Raw genomic sequence first — 17,360 nt, 5'->3', positions numbered from 1 at the left:
CAGGTGATGGGACTGCTTTATATCTTGATTGAGGTGGGGTTATATTTGTCAAAGCTCATTAAATTGTACATGGAAAATGGGTGCATTATACCATATGTTATACCTCAATAAAGTATACTTTTTTAAAAAAACAACAACGTCTGCTCTTCCCACTAAACCACACTGCCTCTTTCCCTGGCTCTACTCTAAATCACACACTCTGCCCACAGGGCAAGTGAACAGTATAATGTGCTGTGGCATCTACAGTGGAGGCCCGGGAGGCTGCACAGCTGCCCTTGGTAACCAAGTGTGATTTTGGTGCAATATCATGTCCAAGTTTATTCCTTTACTGAGCTCTAAATTTAGTTTAGGCTGAGCCCCCATCCAGCAGGGGGCAGCTTTTGTTTTCCTTGTTATCTGTGCTAGGGAACCAAAAGACAGGGACCCCTGGAAACTTCTCCACACTGAGCTAGAAGGCACCGCCATGGAGAGAGGTACTACCATGCCCCTCCCCAGGCACCACCAAGAAATCTAGTGGGGGCCCAAGCCAGGAACAACGGCAAAGCTGTCGCCTACTCTGGCCTCCTTCTAAGTGCCTCCCACACTGAGGAGGGGCTCCTGGAAGAAGGCATCTTCTCCATTCCCTGGAACTCAACATTTTTCAGCCATTCAGATGCAACTTCATGTAGCACCTTCTCCTTGATTCCTTCTCTGACTTCTCCCTACCAGGACCATTACTCCCTTTCAAGCCTCTGAATTCTTGCCTACACATGAACAGCTTAATTATACTGCATATGATGTCCTGTTTGCTAATCATTTTGTGTGTCTTCCTTAATGTCTCTGAGAGAATAGTTTTTTTTACTGCTGTTCTCATGGGGAAGTGGTGCTCTATTGATGGACTGATTGATTGATTCCATGCCCAAAATAAATCCAATGCTTTGTCCCCTCTAAAATGCCGTAGCCATACCACAGAAATATAAAGGACCATAAGACTACTATGAACACAGACATGCCAACAAATTAGACAATCTAGAAACATTTCTAGAAACATTAAACCTACCAAGCCTGAATATAAAGAAATAGAAAATCTGAAAAGACTGATTACTAGTTTAGAGGAGACTGAATCAGTAATCAAAAACCTTCCAACAAACAAAAGTCCAGGACCAGATGACATCACAGGTGAATTCAACAAACATGTAAAAAAGAACTACCACCAGAAATAGAGACAGATGTAGAAAACAAACATATGGAGCTTCCTAGGTGGTGCAGTGGTTAAGAACCTGCGTGCCAATGCGGGGGACACAGGTTCGATCCCTGCTCCAGGAAGATCCCACATGCTGCAGAGCAACTAAGCCCATGCACCACAACTATTGAGCCTGCACTTTATAGCCCGTGAACCACAACTATTGAGCCCATGTGCTGCAACTACTGAAGCCCACGCGCCTAGAGCCTATGCTCCGCAACAAGAGAAGCCATGGCAATGAGGAGCCCATGCACCACAACAAAGAGTAGCCCCCACTCACTGCAACTAAAAGAAAGTCTGTGCACAGCAAAAAAGACCCCACACAGCCAATAAAATAAATAAATAAATAAATAAATAAATAAATAAATAAATAAAAATATTTTAAAAAAGAAAACAAACATATGGACACCAAGTGGGCAAAGTGGCGGGGGGTGGAGGGGGGTTGCGGTGGGATGAATTGGGAGATTAGGATTGCCATATATACATTACCAATAAGAAAAAAATATCAAATTGTACACTTTAAATATATGCAGTTTATTGTATGTCAACTATACCTCAATAAAATCTCCTAAAAAAAAAAAAAGAAAAAAACTACTACCAATCCTTTTGAAACTCTTCCAAAAAATAGAAAAGGAGAGGACACTTCCAAACTCATGAGGCCAGCATCACCATGATACCAAAGACAGACAAGGACACTAGAGGAAAAATTACAGGCCAACATCCCTGATGAACATAGATGGAAAAATCCTCAACAAAGTATTAGTAAGCTGAATTCAATAATAAATTTAAATGATCATACACCATCATCAAATGGAATTTATTCCAGTGATGCAAACAACCACAAAAGCAACGTGACACACCACATTAATAAAATGAAGGATAAAACTCATATGATCATTTCAATAGATGCAAAAAAAGTATTTGACAAAATTAACCATCATTTCATGATAAAAAACTCTCAACCTGGGTATAGATGGAACATACATAAAAATTGTAAATGCCACATATGACAAGCCCACAGCTAACATCAGACTCACTGGTGAAAAGCTAAAGGCTTTTCCTCTAAGATAAGGAACAAGACAAGGATGTCCACGCTCACCACTTTTATTCAACATAGTTTTGGAAGTCCCAGTCAGAACAATTAGGCAAGAAAAAGAAATAAAAATCCTCCAACTTTAAAAGAAGTAAAATTGTCTTTTTTTGCAAATGATGTGATATTATATGTACAAAACCCTAAAGACTCCACCAAAAACCTGTTAGAATTCATAAACAAATTCAGTACAGTTGCAGGATACAAAATCAATATTAAAAAATCAGTTGCATTTCTATATGCCAACAATGAACCATCAGAAAGAGAAATTAAGAAGAAAATTTTATTTACAATAGCATCAAAAAATACTTAGCAAAGAATTTAACCAAGGTAGTAAAACATCTGTACACTGAAAATTGTAAGACATTGATGAAATAAAGACAATACAAAAAAATGGAAAGATATTCCATGCCAGAGATTAGAAGAATTAATATTTTTAAATGTCCATACTATCCAAAGCAATCTCCAGATTCAATGCAATCCCTATCAAAATTCAGTGGCATTTTTCATAGAAATAGAAAAAAATCCTAAATTTTTTATGGAAATACAAAATACCCCCAAATAGTCAAAGTAATATTGAGAAACAAGAACAAAGCTTGAGGCATCCATACTTCCTGATTTCAAACTATATTACAAAGCTATAGTAATCAAAACAGTGTGATACTGACATAAAAAACAGACACAAATCAATGAAACAGAATAGAGAGCCCAGATATAAACTCATGCATATATGGTCAATTAATTTATGACAAAGGAGCAAGAATATACAGTGGGGAAAGGATAGTCTCTTTAAAAAATAGTATTGGGAAAACTGGATAGCCACATGCAAAAGAATGAAAAAGAATCAACTGAAAATGGATGAAAGACTTGAACATAAGCCCTGAAACCATAAAACTCCTAGGAGAAAATATAGTGGGTGAGCCCTCTGACATTGACCTTAGCAATGATTTTGTTTTTATTTGACACCAAAAGCAAAGGCAACAAAAACAAAAGAAATAAGTAGACTTTTATATCAAGCTATAAAGCTCCTGCACACAAAGAAAACCATCAACAAAATGAAAGGGCAAGCTATGGAATGGAAGAAAACACTTGCAAACCATGTATCTGATAAGGGGTTAACATCCAAAATACTCAAGGAACTTACATAACACAATAGCGAAAAAAACAAATAACCCATTTTTTTTCAAATGGGCAAAGGATCTAATTAGACATTTTTCCAAAAAAGGCATACAAATGGCTGACAGGTACATGAAAAGGTATTCAACTTCACTAGTCCTCAGGAAAGCACAAATCAAAAAAATTCAAACTATCACACAACAAAGAAAAAGCAATCCAAACACAACACTAAAGATAGTCATCAAATCACAAGAGAACAAAAGAGGAAGGGAAGATAAAAGACCTGCAAAAACAAATTCAAAACAATTAACAAAATGGCAATAAAAACATATATCAGGAAGTCCCTGGTGGTCCAGTGGTTAGGACTCAGCACTTTCACTGCCAGGCCCTGGGTTCAATCCCTGGTCAGCGAACTCAAATCTCACAAGCCACGTGGTGTGGCACACACATAAAAAACAGACAAATAGGGACTTCCCTGGTGGCGCAGTGGTTAAGAATCCACCTGCTAATGTAGGGTACATGGGTTCAACCCCTGACCTGGGAAGATCCCACATGCTGAGGAGCAACTAAGATGGTGCACCACAGCTACTTAGCCTATACTATAGAGCCCGAGAGCCACAGCTACTGAGCCCATGCACCACAACTACTGAAGTCCATGCTCCTAGAGCCCATGCTCCACAACAAGAGAAGCCACCATAATGAGAAGCCTGTGCACAACAAAGAGTAGCCCCCACTCACCACAAGTAGAGAAAGCCCACACACAGCAACAAAGACCCAATGCTGCCAATACATACATACATACATAAAAAACAACAACAAAAATACATATTGATAATTACCTTAAATGTAAATGGATTAAATGCTTCAACCAAAAGACAGACTGGCTGAATGGATACAAAAACAAGACACATATATATGCTGTCAACAAGAGAACCACTTTAGATCTAGGGATACATTCAGACTGAAAGTGAGGGGATGGAAAAAGGTATTCCATGCAAATGGAAATCAAAAGAAAGCTGGAGTGGCAATACTTATATTAGACAAAATAGACTTTAAAGCAAAGAATGTTACAAGAAACAAAGCAGGACACTACATAACAATCAGGGGATCAAACCAAGAAGAAGACATAACAATTGTAAATATTTATACACCCAACATAGGAACTCCTCAGTATATAAGGCAAATGCTAAGAGCCATAAAAGGTGAAATCAAGGGACTTCCCTGGTTGTCCAGTGGTTAAGAATCTGCCTTCCAATGCAGGGGATGCAGGTTTGATGGTCAGGGAACTAAGATCCCACATGCTGCAGGACAACTAAGCCTGTGTGCCACAACTAGAAAGCCTGTGCAAAGCAACCACCAAGGCTGTGTGCTCTGGAGCCCGTGCACCACAACTAGAGAGAAGCCTGTGTGCCACAATGAAGAAGAGCCCGCATGCTACAACAAAGACCTGATGCAGCCAAATAAATAAATACTTTAAAAAAAAAAGAAGAAGAAATCAACAGTAACACAATAAGAGTGGGGGACTTCAACACACTTATATCAAGGGACAGATAACCCAGACAAAAAATCAATAAGGAAACACAGGCGTTAAATGACACATTAGATCAGATGAACTTAATTGACATTTATAGAATATTCCATCTGAAACCAGTAGATACACTTTCTTCTCAAGTACACAGGGAATATTATCCAGGATAGATCACATCTTGGGCCACAAATCAAGCCTCGATAAATTTACAAAAATTGAAATGATATCAAGTATTTTTTCTGACAACAATGCTGTGAGATTAGAAATTACAGGAAAAAAACTGTAAAAAACACAAACACACAGAGGTGAAACAATATGTTAATAAACAACTAGGGGATCACTGAAGAAATCAAAGAGGAAATCAAAAAATACCTAGAGACAAATGACAATGAAAACCTGACAATCCAAAACCTATGGGATGCATCAAAAGCCATTCTAAGAGAAAAGTTTATAGCAATACAATCTTACTTCAGGAAACAAGAGAAATCTCAAATAAACAACTTAACCTTACACTAAAGCAACAAACAAAACCCAAAGTTAGTAGAAGGAAAGAAATCATAAAGATCAGAGCAGAAATAAATGAAATAGAGATGAAGAAAACAATAGCAAAGATCAATGAAACTAAAAGCTGGTTCTTTGAGAAAAACAAAATTGATAAATGTTTAGCTAGACTCATCAAGAAAAAAAGGGAGTGGGCTCAAATCAATAAAGTTAGAAATGAAAAAGAAGAAGTTACAACAGACACCACAGAAATACAAAGGGCCATAAAAGACTACTACAAACAACCATATGCCAATGAAATGGACAACCTAGAAAAAAGACAAATTCTTAGAAAGGTACAACCTTCCAAGACTGAACCAGGAAGAAATAGAAAATATGAACAGACAAATCACAAGTACCAAAATTGAAGTGGTGATTTAAAAACTTCCAACAGACAAAAGTCCAAGACCAGATAGCTTCACAGGTGAATTCCATCTAGCATTTAGAGAAGTTAACATTTATCCTTCTGAAACTCTTCACAAAAATTGCAGAGGAAGGAACACTCCCAAGCTCATTCTACGAGGTCACCACCACTCTGATACCAAAACCAGACAATGATACTACAAAAAAAAAAAAAAAAAAAGAAAAAGAAAAAAGAAAGAAAGAAAGAAAGAAATTACAGGCCAATATCACTGATGAACATAGATGCAAAAATCCTCAACAAAATACTAGCAAACCAAATCCAACAATACATTTAAAGGATCATACACCATGGTCAAGTGGGATTTATCCCAGGGATGCAAGCATACTTCAGTATCCACAAATCAATCAGTGTGATATACAACATTAACAAACTGAAGAATAAAAACCATATGATCATCTCAATAGATGCAGAAAAAGCTTTTGACAAAATTCAACACCAATTTATAATAATAAAAAAAAAACCTCTCCAGAAAAGTGGGCATAGAGGGAACTCACCTCAACATAATAAAGTCCACATATAACAAACCCACAGCTAACATCATTCTCAATGGTGAAAACCTGAAAGCATTCCGTCTAAGATCAGGTACAAGACAAGGATGTCCACTGATACCAGTTATTCAACATAGTTTTGGAAGTCATAGCCATGGCAATCAGAGAAGAAAAATAAAAGGAATCCAAATTAGAAAGGAAGAAGTAAAACTGTCACTGCTTACAGATGACATGATACTATATATATACAATCCTAAAGATGCTACCAGAAAACTACTAGAGCTCATCAATGATTTTGGCAAAGTTGCAGGATATGAAATTAATACACAGAAATCTCTTGCATTCCTATATACTAACAACAAAAGGTCAGAAAGAGAAATTAAGGAAACAATCCCATTTATCATCACATCAAAAAGAATACCTAGGAATAAACCTACCTAAGGAAGCAAAAGATTTGTACTCTGAAAATTATAAGACACTGATGAAAGAAATCAAAGATGACACAAACAGATGGAAAGATATACCATTCTTGGATTGAAAGAATCACTATTGCCAAAATGACTATACCACCCAAGGCAATCCACAGACTCAATGCAATCCCTATCAAGTCACCAAGAGCACTTTTTCACAGAACTATAACAAAAAAATTTTTAATTTGTATGGAAACACAAAAGACCCCAAATAGCCAAAGCAATCCTGAGAAAGAAAAACAGAGCTGGAGGAATCAGGCTCCCTGACTTTAGACAATACTACAGACCTACAGTAATCAAAATAGTATGGTACTAGCACAAAAACAGAAATATAGCTCAATGGAACAGGGTAGAAAGCCCAAAATTTAACCCATGTACTTATGGTCAATTAATCTATGACAAAGGAGGCAAGAATATACAATAGAGAAAAGACAGTCTCTTCAATAAGTGGTGCTGGGAAAACTGGACAGCTATTTGTAAAAGAATGAAATTAGAACATTCTATAACACCATACACAAAAATAAACTCAAAATGGATCAAAGACCTAAATATAAGGTAGGGCACTATAAAACTCTTAGAGGAAAACATAGGTAGAACACTCTTTGACACAAATCATAGAAATATCTTTTTTGATCCACCTCCCCGACTGAGAATAAAAACAAAAATAAATAAATGGTACCTAATTAAACTTAAAACATTTTTGCACAGCAAAGGAAACCATAAATAAAACAAAGATAACCCACAAAATGGGATAAAATATTCACAAACAAAGCAACCGACAAGGGATTAATCTCCAAAATATACAAATATCTCATGCAGCTCTTTGTCAAAAAAAAAAAACAAACACAATCAAAAAGTGGACAGACCTAAATAGACATTTCTCCAAAGAAGACATACAGATGGCCAAAAAGCACATAAAAACATGCTTAGCTTCACTAATTATCAGAGATAATGCAAATAAATACTACAGTGAGGTATCACCTCACACTGGTCAGAATAGCTGTCTACAAAAATCAAATGCTGGAAAGGGTATGGAGAAAAGGGAACCCTGCTACACTGTTGGTGTGAATGTAAAGTGGTACAACCACTATGGAGAACAGTATGGAGGTTCCTTAAAAAACTAATAATAGAGCTACCATATGATCCTGCAATCCTACTCCTGGGCATTCATCCAGAGAAAACCATAATTCAAAAAGATACATGCACCCCAATGTTCATTGCAGCACTATTTACAATAGCCAAGACGTGGAAGCAGCCTAAATGTCCATTGACAGATGAATGGATAAAGAAGATGTGGTATACATATACAGTTGAATATTACTCGGCCATGAAAAAGAATGAAATAATGCCACTTGCAGCAACATAGATGAACCTAGAGATATCATACTAATAAATCAGACAGAGAAAGACAAATATCATATAATATCACTCATATGTGGAATCTGATTTTTAAAAGTGATGCAAATGAACTTACTTACGAAATAGAAATAGCCTCACAGATTTCAAACACAAACCTATGGTTATCAAAGGGAAAACGTGGTGGGGGAGGATATATTAGGAGAATGGGATTAACATACACACACTACTATATATAAAATAGATAACCAATAAGGACCTACTGTATAGCACAGGGAATTCTACTCAATATTCTGTAATAACCAATATGGCTAAAGAATCTGAAAAAGAATGAATGTATGAATATGTATAATTGAATCACTTTGCTGTACACCTGAAAGTAACACAACATTGTAAATCAACTATACTCCAATAAAATTTTAAAAATAAACTTTAGAAAACTACAAAATATCACTTCACAGCTGTTAGGATGGCTGTTATCAAAAAGACAACAGAGGCGGCAGTAGGTGCCCTAACTCTTACTCAACTTTCATAACCAAGCCCAGGCATGAAACTCTTCCTGATCCTCCATGTAGGATGCCAGTGCCCTTCCTGTACCCTCAAGAGTCCGCAGAACTCAGTCTTCACATATCATTTAAAAATTCTAGTCCCCAACTAGACAAGGCTCCGGAGGGGCATGGATCATAACAATTTATCTATGTCCCTCAAGACCTAGTCCAATCTGCTCAGTAAATATAAAATCTTTGTCAAAGTTAAAAAAAAAAAAGAGACAACAGAGGGACTTCCCTGGTGGTCCAGTGGTTAAGACTTCGCCTTCCAATGCAGGGAATGCGGGTTCAATCCCTGGTCAGGGAGTTACGATCCCACATGCCCTGCAGGCAAAAAAACAAAACATAAAACAGAAGCAATATTGTAACAAATTCAATAAAGACTTTCAAAATGGTCCACATTAAAAAGAAAAATCTTAAAAAAAAAAAGAAGACAACAGATAAGTGCTGGCTAGAATACGGAGAAAAGGGAACCCTTGTATACTTTTGGTGGGAATGTAAACTGGTGCAGCCAGTTTGCACTATGGAAAACAGTATGGAGGTTCTTCAAGAAATTAGAAATAGAACTACCATATGATCCAACAGTACCACTTCTGGATATATATCTAAAAGGAAATGAAACCATTATCTCAAAGAGATAACTGTACTCCTGTGTTCATTCCAACATTACTCCCAATAGCCAAAGTATGCAAACACCTTACATGCCCACTGATGGATGAATGGATCAAGAAAATGTGGTATATATGCACACTGAATATTATTCAGCCTTAAGAAAAGAATATCCTGTCATTTGCAACAACATGGATGAAACTGGAGGTTTTTATGCTAAGTAAAATAAGCCAGACAAAGACAAATACTGCATAGTATCTTTATACAGAGAGTATAGAAAAAAAATTTTAAATTAAGGTCAAACTATAGCAACACAGAGTAGAAAAATTTCCCCCAAGTGCTGAGGCTGGGGGAAATTGGGAGAAGTTGGCGAAAGGTTACAAACTTTCAGCTATAAAATGAAAAAGGGCTAATGATCTAATGTGTAGGATGGTAACTATAGCTGATAAGACTATTGCATAATTGAAATTTGCTAAGTGAGCAGAAGTGAAATGTTCTGACACCAAAAAAAGATGACTATGTGAGGTGATGGATGTTCTCATTAACACCATGGGAGGAATCCTTTCAAAATGCAGCTGTACATCAAATCACTACATTGTACACGTCAAATATTTTGCAATTTTTTGTCAATTATACCTCAGTAAGTCTGAAAAAAAATTTTTTTAATATTGTAACCGTAAACCAACCAACTGCTCCCACAGAGAGCTTCTTATTTAGTTTTCCACAGACCAATGGTTTATATGTGTTTTGTGCCTACAAAATCTAAAAGGGAATAGAAAGAATTGCAAAATAGCTTCATATGAGATTTCCTTGTTTCTTTCCTGGAACAATCACCTAAATTTTATTGACATGAACTAAATATAGGCCCTTTTGTCCTTTGTCAACTGAGGATATATTTCCAAGTCCTTTTACCCAGAAACCACTTGAAAACAGCCTTGTCAATCAGAGGCCTGCCCAGTTTCAGCCCTGGCAATGAATGAGTCTACTCGTGTTACTCACATGTAATGGGTAGAGATGGATGGAAGGCCCAAGACTCCTAGTTAGTGTTCTTGCTGTGACCCTAGTTGAGGTCTGGAATGCACTGATATTTTGAATGTACTGTGGCTTTGACCGTGGCATATAGAGTCCCAAGCCTTGCCAGATTGGGCAGGGTACCTATCCAGATCAAAGGCAAGTTGGAATTGAAAAGAGACAAGGAGGGGAAGGCTAGAGAACGTGGATCCACACCAGGGCAAGGACAACAGTGAGTGGGGAAGTTGGAGACAGGCAAGGCGTGCAGAGCTAAGGAGGTGAAGGACAGAGCAGGGAGCATGGGAGACCCCCGTAGACACTTTGGGATGGAGGCTTAAACAAGATGAGCTTGGGCGGTAGACACATGGGTGGAGAAACCCTGAAGCGCCAGTCTTATTTTGCTCCCCAGAGAAATTGTGTTCTTGGAGGTTCTGTCAAAAACCCGTCCCTTCTTAACAAAATGATGGCATATCGAGAGGGGCTAGAATTGCCAGGTAACACACAGGACACTAGGTTAAATTTTAATTTCAGATAAGCAACAAATAATATTGTAGTATAAGTGTGTCCTATGCAATATCTGGGACATACTTATACTGAAAAAAATATTAATTGTTCATCTGAAATTCAAATTTAACTGGACATCCTGCCACCTTAAATCTGTCAACCTTAGGAGGGGCAGATAATTAATTTCTCACCAAAGAAAACGTTTGTTTGAAAATCACACCTTGGCAGAAAGCTGCCACCCCAACAGTGACATATGGGTGTAGACACAGTGAAAATAGAAGGAAGCAAAGAAGAGAGGATTTGAAGGAAGCAAGTAGGAGCATTAAGTAATTGGAGAGAGAACAGTAGAGGCAGGGAGAGAAAGAAAATAAAGTGAGATTAAAGATATAGAACAGGGGCAGAAAAGTCCAAGTGATGCCAGCTTTACAGGGTGTTGAGTTACTTGCAGAGGGAAGCAGTAAGCCCAGGCTTCAGCTCTGAGCAAAGTAAGCTGACACTCTTCCAAATGGAAGAAGGAGCTAGCAAAAAGAGTGAGGTCAAGCAGGACAGCTTGAGATCAAGAAGAGAAGGGTAACTTGCTGTGTATCCTGGACAAACCATTTAACCTTGCTGAGCCTCGTTTTCTCAGCTATAAAATGGAGATTAAAAACCAGAAAGGGTTTTATACCATAACTCTTGCACATGTACCACTATAGATTTGTTTTACCTTTTCCAAAATTTCATATAAATGTAATTATAGAGAATACAATCTTTGATTTCTCATTTCTTCAATTTTTAAAAATTCACCTATGTTATTATTTTCATTGTATTCTTTTTCATTGCAGAGTAATAGTCCCCTGTGTGGATATACCACAGTTTACTTAAACTGTTTTTGGATATTTTGGTAGTTTCTGGTTTGGGATTACTGTGAACAAAATTATCAAGTACAAGTCTTTGTGTATATGTATGTTTCATTTCTATTGGGTAAATATCTAGCAGTGCTAAATGACTGCTGGGTCATATGACAAGGGTCTGTTTAACTTTAGAAGAAATTACCAAGCTTCTTTCCAAAGAGGTGGTACCATTTTTCATGCCCTTCAGTAATGTATAAGGGTTTCATTTTTCCCACATCCTCACCAACACTTGTTATTATTCATCATTTTGATTTCAAGAGCACAGGTTTTGAAGTCAGACAGACTTCAAATTCTAGTTCTGCCACTTGCTACCCCCGTAACCTTGGATAAGTCATCTGGTCTTATTGAATCTAGTTTCCTCAGTTTTAAAATAAGAATAATGTTCATACAATGAAATTTTACATGGCAAGTGAAAATGAAAGCTGTGTTCAATTCAATTGTTTAGCACATCTAATTACATCCACATTGTATTTATTCAGTTAGTCTCAATTCTGAAGACTAGTCTGTCTGAGGTTCTGATTTAAGAGCCCTATCAAGATGTCTTTGTATAAAAACTACCTGAAATAAAGCGCAGCCTGATGCCATGGGCTCACCACAGTGATCAGGCAGAGCTATTAGGTCTGCCTTCACATCTACCCCCAGATAGAGGGGAGGAGGTTACCCTCCAAATCAGGGTGTAAACACACCCTCCTAGAGCTTTCTCTTCAGCACTGGATAACAGGAAAATAATGGAACTTGGAGTCATTAGCCAGTTTCTTAAACCTTCTGAGCCACAGATTTTCATGTGTAAAATGGGGCTTATGATTCTTATCATATAGTATTATTGTTGAAGATCAACACTTGACAAACTGTAAGTGCTATGCAAATGATAGTTTTACTTCTACTAAAGAAGAAAAAAGAAAAAAAGATTACATCCAGGTAGGGACCTTCTTAAAACTAATCAAATGGCAAATACAAATCCTCCTTGTCAACTTTCCTAGCCACACTGCAGATGATGGGTTTCTGTGCTGATAGGCAACTGAGGAAGTTCACTATGGAGAAGCCGGTATCCCAGTATTCCTATCTGGCATAGGAGAGAGGGAAACAGGCCACCAGAGGCCAGGCCAGGGAGAAGCAGAGGAGATATTTGACGCTTGGCAATCTCAATTCAGTAGGGCTGAGGTGTTATCTCCGTGTAACCAAGCTCCCCGGCTGATTCTGATACTCAGATCTGGGAACTACAAACTAATAGTTTTCAAATGTGGTCCTCTGACCACAAGCATGGGAACCTAAAGACATGCAAACGCTCAGGTTCCATCCCAGGTCTATCCCATCAGAAGTTCTGGGGGTGGGACCCAGCGCTCTGCGTTTTAAAAAGCCCTCCAGTTAATTCTGATCGATATCCACGTTTGAGAATCATTGCAGTCGTCAATAACCATTAAGGACTTCCCAACACAGAGGGGCTGAGGCCAGAACAGGAAGAAGAGCAGGGAACAGATTCCGCAGAGAAAAATCAGGGAGTGTTGCTGGTTCCAGCCCAGGTCGCTGTGGTCATAGATGGGACTACGCCTGGTCCAAAGAGATGACAAGGACTGACTGTCCCCTCCTCCACTCTGCCCCTCTGGGTCCTGCTCGCTTGGGTGAGCAAGGTGCGCAGCTTATATTCTGGTAAGCAGAGAAAGGCTGGGGTCCCCAGCCTTTGTTGATCTTTTACTCTGAATTTCAATATAGTTCGGCACTTTGATTGAGACAGGCTGCCAGCTCCAGTATACAAGACCCCAACCACGAGTTTAAAATGTGTTAGACTGTGATAACCAAGTTTTTAAAAAGCATTGAAAAAAATGACTGGAAGGAAACATACTGAATTAGAGATGAAAAGGTGAGCTAATCTTAAAATCACAATTCTCTTTTGTTCAGGTTTCTAACCCTTACCACCTCTTCCTCCAGCACACTCATGACGGGGGAGAAGGCCAGGGCCCCAGAATGAAAGCAGAAAGCGTTGCAGGTGTGGCCATTGGCCCAGCTGCGTTAGAGTTGGACTGTTTCCCAGTGTTCCAGGAGATGTTAACATGTTTGCCAAGGCAAAAAAAAAAAAGGAGGTGCGGGTGGTGGGGAGGCGCCGGGTGCTCAAAAAAGTTTGGAAAACTGCTTTTAATAGCTCTCACCTGGAAATTCACAGCGCATATTTGCATATTAAGGGTGCTGAGGACTCCTGCAATAAAGGAACCTGTGTAGCTTCTTTTGATCCAGTATCTTCCATCTTTACTGAGCACAGACCCTTCTCTCTTCACACGCTCAGAAGCATCCTGTGGAACAGTGTTCTGCAGACTGTCAGCTTGGGAAACACAGAGCTCTGCAAAAATTGCCAGAGACTTCCTTGCTCTCCACCTCCTGCTACTCTCACTGTGGTCCACTGCCATGCTTGCCTTCTGCCGTGGATTCAGACCAACCTAAACACTTAAACCCAGTTCTGTCTTGGACAGGAAGTCTAAAAATGGCCTCTGCTTTATGCAACCCTAGTTAGTGTCGGTCTCCATTCTTGATATTCTTGGTCTCTTGCATAGACACTTTTTTCTTTTTTCTTTTTTCCCAGACATGAGTCCTTGACAGTTCTTCTCCAGAATTCTGAGCCTGGGTTCTGAAAACCCAGACTCTGGGCCTGACCTGCCTCCTGCCCCGGCTCTTCCAGACCTGAGCCAGGGGGCACACCCCTGCCTACTGCTCCCCACAGCGGCTATCTCTCGGCGTGACCTTGGACCTGCTCATTGCTAGTACCTGTGCCCTTCCCTCTAGAAGCATTCCTGCCCCTCCCCTGGGTGTTCCATGTCCTGCTCTCATTCAGATGCCAACTCAGCTCTCAGAGCCCTTGGGTTCATTTTCAGATGTTTTTCCAAAGAGTTGCATTTGAGGGTAATAAAATAAGGAATGGCAGCTACTGGTAATAAATCTGCAAGGGCTTGGATGGAATGCCACTTCTGAAGGTTCCCGGCTGGTTGTACATCTGAGGCAGGTGACCAAAGAGCACCGAACTGGGGGCAGACAATTTGTATGGCGGAGCTAGAGCTGTGACCTTGAGCAAGTCAGTTAACCTCTTTGAGCCTCCGTTTTCCCATCTATAAAATGAAGTCAATAATACCTGTCCTGCCTCCCTTAAAAGGAGGAGTAAGATGAAACAGTCTTATGGGCTAGGTGGAAGTGTACATCGCCATAACAAGGTAAGGCATTATTACCAGCGTTTTACAACGGAGCATCTTCCTGCCCACATCACAGGCTCAGGATAGGAGCAGGGTGAAGGGGGTTGTTGCTTTTGTTGCCTTTTTTTTTTTTTTTTGAGATACACATAAATATCTTTCGAAGGTTGGCTCTACAAGCAAAGCGACGTGACATGAAATGACAGAGGCATTGCTGACCGCTTCCCCCACCCAACTGAATTAAAAGTTTAGTGAAGCGACCATTCAGCCTGCTGCTTTGGCACAGAAACATGGCCACACACCAGTGGGGTTGGCTACCTGACTCAGGGAAATTTGAGTTCCCTCTCCGGCTGGATAAGCACCATGCCCAGGGGAGGATAAGTATGCCCCGCTCCGCAGAGCTAGGCCCTCCTGCCAGGGTAAAACCACTGATGAGCCTGGAGCAGAAGAGGGATGTAAGGCCCCTTGGAGGAGACACTGGAACAGTGGGTGATAACACTTGCTCTGGAATCAGATGACCTTGATTTGGTCCCCAACCCTGCCACTTACTAGCTGAGACCTCGGACACAGGGTTTCGTTTCTTTTGCCCTTATACTTCTTTTAAATCGAGGTAGCAGTGCCTACCACGTAGGCTGATATGACAACATCGTGAAAACTACCAAAGCTCTATGTAAGTGCAAGCTAGAGGTGGTGGAGATGACGGAGTTGGTGCTGCAGCGCTGGTGATGGAGAGGCAGCAGCAGAAGCGGCAGGGGCAGTGGTGACAGTGAAATGTTGGTGGAAACGAGGTGATGGTGGTTGTGTATAGCTGGACTGGCTTCCAGAGGAGAATTGAGTCTGTCCAAAATCTCCAGAAGTAATGTCTGTGCTAGAAAGAGAGCCTCAAAGATCCTAGAACACAGCAAAGACCCCTAACATGCCCATGGGATCCTAGTGACCACCTCCCTGGAGTCTAGGAAGGCTTTGGTCACCAGGGGTTCTCGGTGAGGCTGCAGGACACAATCTCCACCGCTGGGATGTCCCAGCGGGGCAGCAGTGGGAAGAGGGGAAATGCTTGCATTCTCTTTCAGCCTTGTCCTGGGTCACTGGACCACAGAGCTCAGCAAGTTGCAGATAAGGCTGGGAACTAAGCTCTTTTTGAATTTTAACCTATAATCTTCTACTTTCTGGTGAAGGAGACTTTAGCCTTTCTAACCACCTCTCAGTGAGGCCCAGGTGGGACTCACTTCTGAGGTCAGGGGGATGCTAGATCAGATCAGTAGATGACTGGCCAGCTTTTAGGAAAGATGAAGATCTCTGCTCAGTGTGGCCCAGGGACCAGCAATATCGGCATCATTAGGCAGCTTGTTAGAAATGCAGAGTCTCAGGCCCTGTCCCAGACCTACTGACCCAGAATTGACATTTAAACAAAATTCTTGGGAGAGTAATATAACTTTTTTTTTTTTTTTTTTTTTTTGGTGTCAGCAAGGCTGCATTCCTTCTGGAGGCTCTAGGGGGAGAATCCATTTCTTTGCATTTTCCAGCTTACAGAGGCCACCGTATTCCTTGGCTGTAGACCCCTTACTCCATCTTCAAAGATAGCAATACAATATTCAAAAAATTTAAGAGGCACTCATATAGTGAGCCACATGTGGACTTAAGTCCTTCCTCAGTCTCTGGCGTCATTTTCCACAGTATTCAATCAAATATTCATTCCTATTCATTCAATAGATATTTACTACGCATCTACCTTGTGCCAAGTGTTGCACCAGACCTTGGGGACAGGGCAGTAAACAACAGCAGCATAACCTAGCTCCTGAAGAGCTTGTGGTAATGTCTTCCAAAGGAATGGAAACCAAGGCCTTCAGGGCAGATGCTTCCCTGGCTGCATTCAGGGAGGTGTCCAGAGCACTGGACGTTCGCTGTGACACATTCCCCTGTGGACACCTCACCTTGCTGCTGACAGCAGAGAACAGTGAGCATTTGGCTGCAGGTGCCGGCATCAGTACCTGGCATACAGTAGGGACATACTGTATGCAGATAGAACTGAATCACTCAACTGCTGCAGACTGCCTCTCCTCCCCCAGCCTTCTCTCTTCTCCCCTCTCCTTTGTCCCCTCCTCCCCTCTTTTTTCTCCTCCTCCAGAATCGTCCCCCCAAAGGCCTCCTGTATTCTCTCCTACCATTTTTCCCCCACATCTTCCAAAAATGTCCACGTGCCTTTTACCAATCTGTGTAGCAAAAATAGCTGGCAATCCAATGGCTCTCAAGAGTTTGTTTTGAGCCAGGATGACACACACATCACGTAGCCCTGATGCACAGCCCTCAGGAGCATCTATAGCTTTGTAACGTGACTCTTCCTTTTTGAAGGCTCAAATGCATAGCTGGGGCAAGTCGATCACCCGCCCACAG

This window comes from Hippopotamus amphibius, chromosome 7, assembly GCF_030028045.1.
Source record: "Hippopotamus amphibius kiboko isolate mHipAmp2 chromosome 7, mHipAmp2.hap2, whole genome shotgun sequence".
NCBI lineage: Eukaryota > Metazoa > Chordata > Mammalia > Artiodactyla > Hippopotamidae > Hippopotamus > Hippopotamus amphibius.
This window is presented reverse-complemented; position numbering follows the sequence as displayed.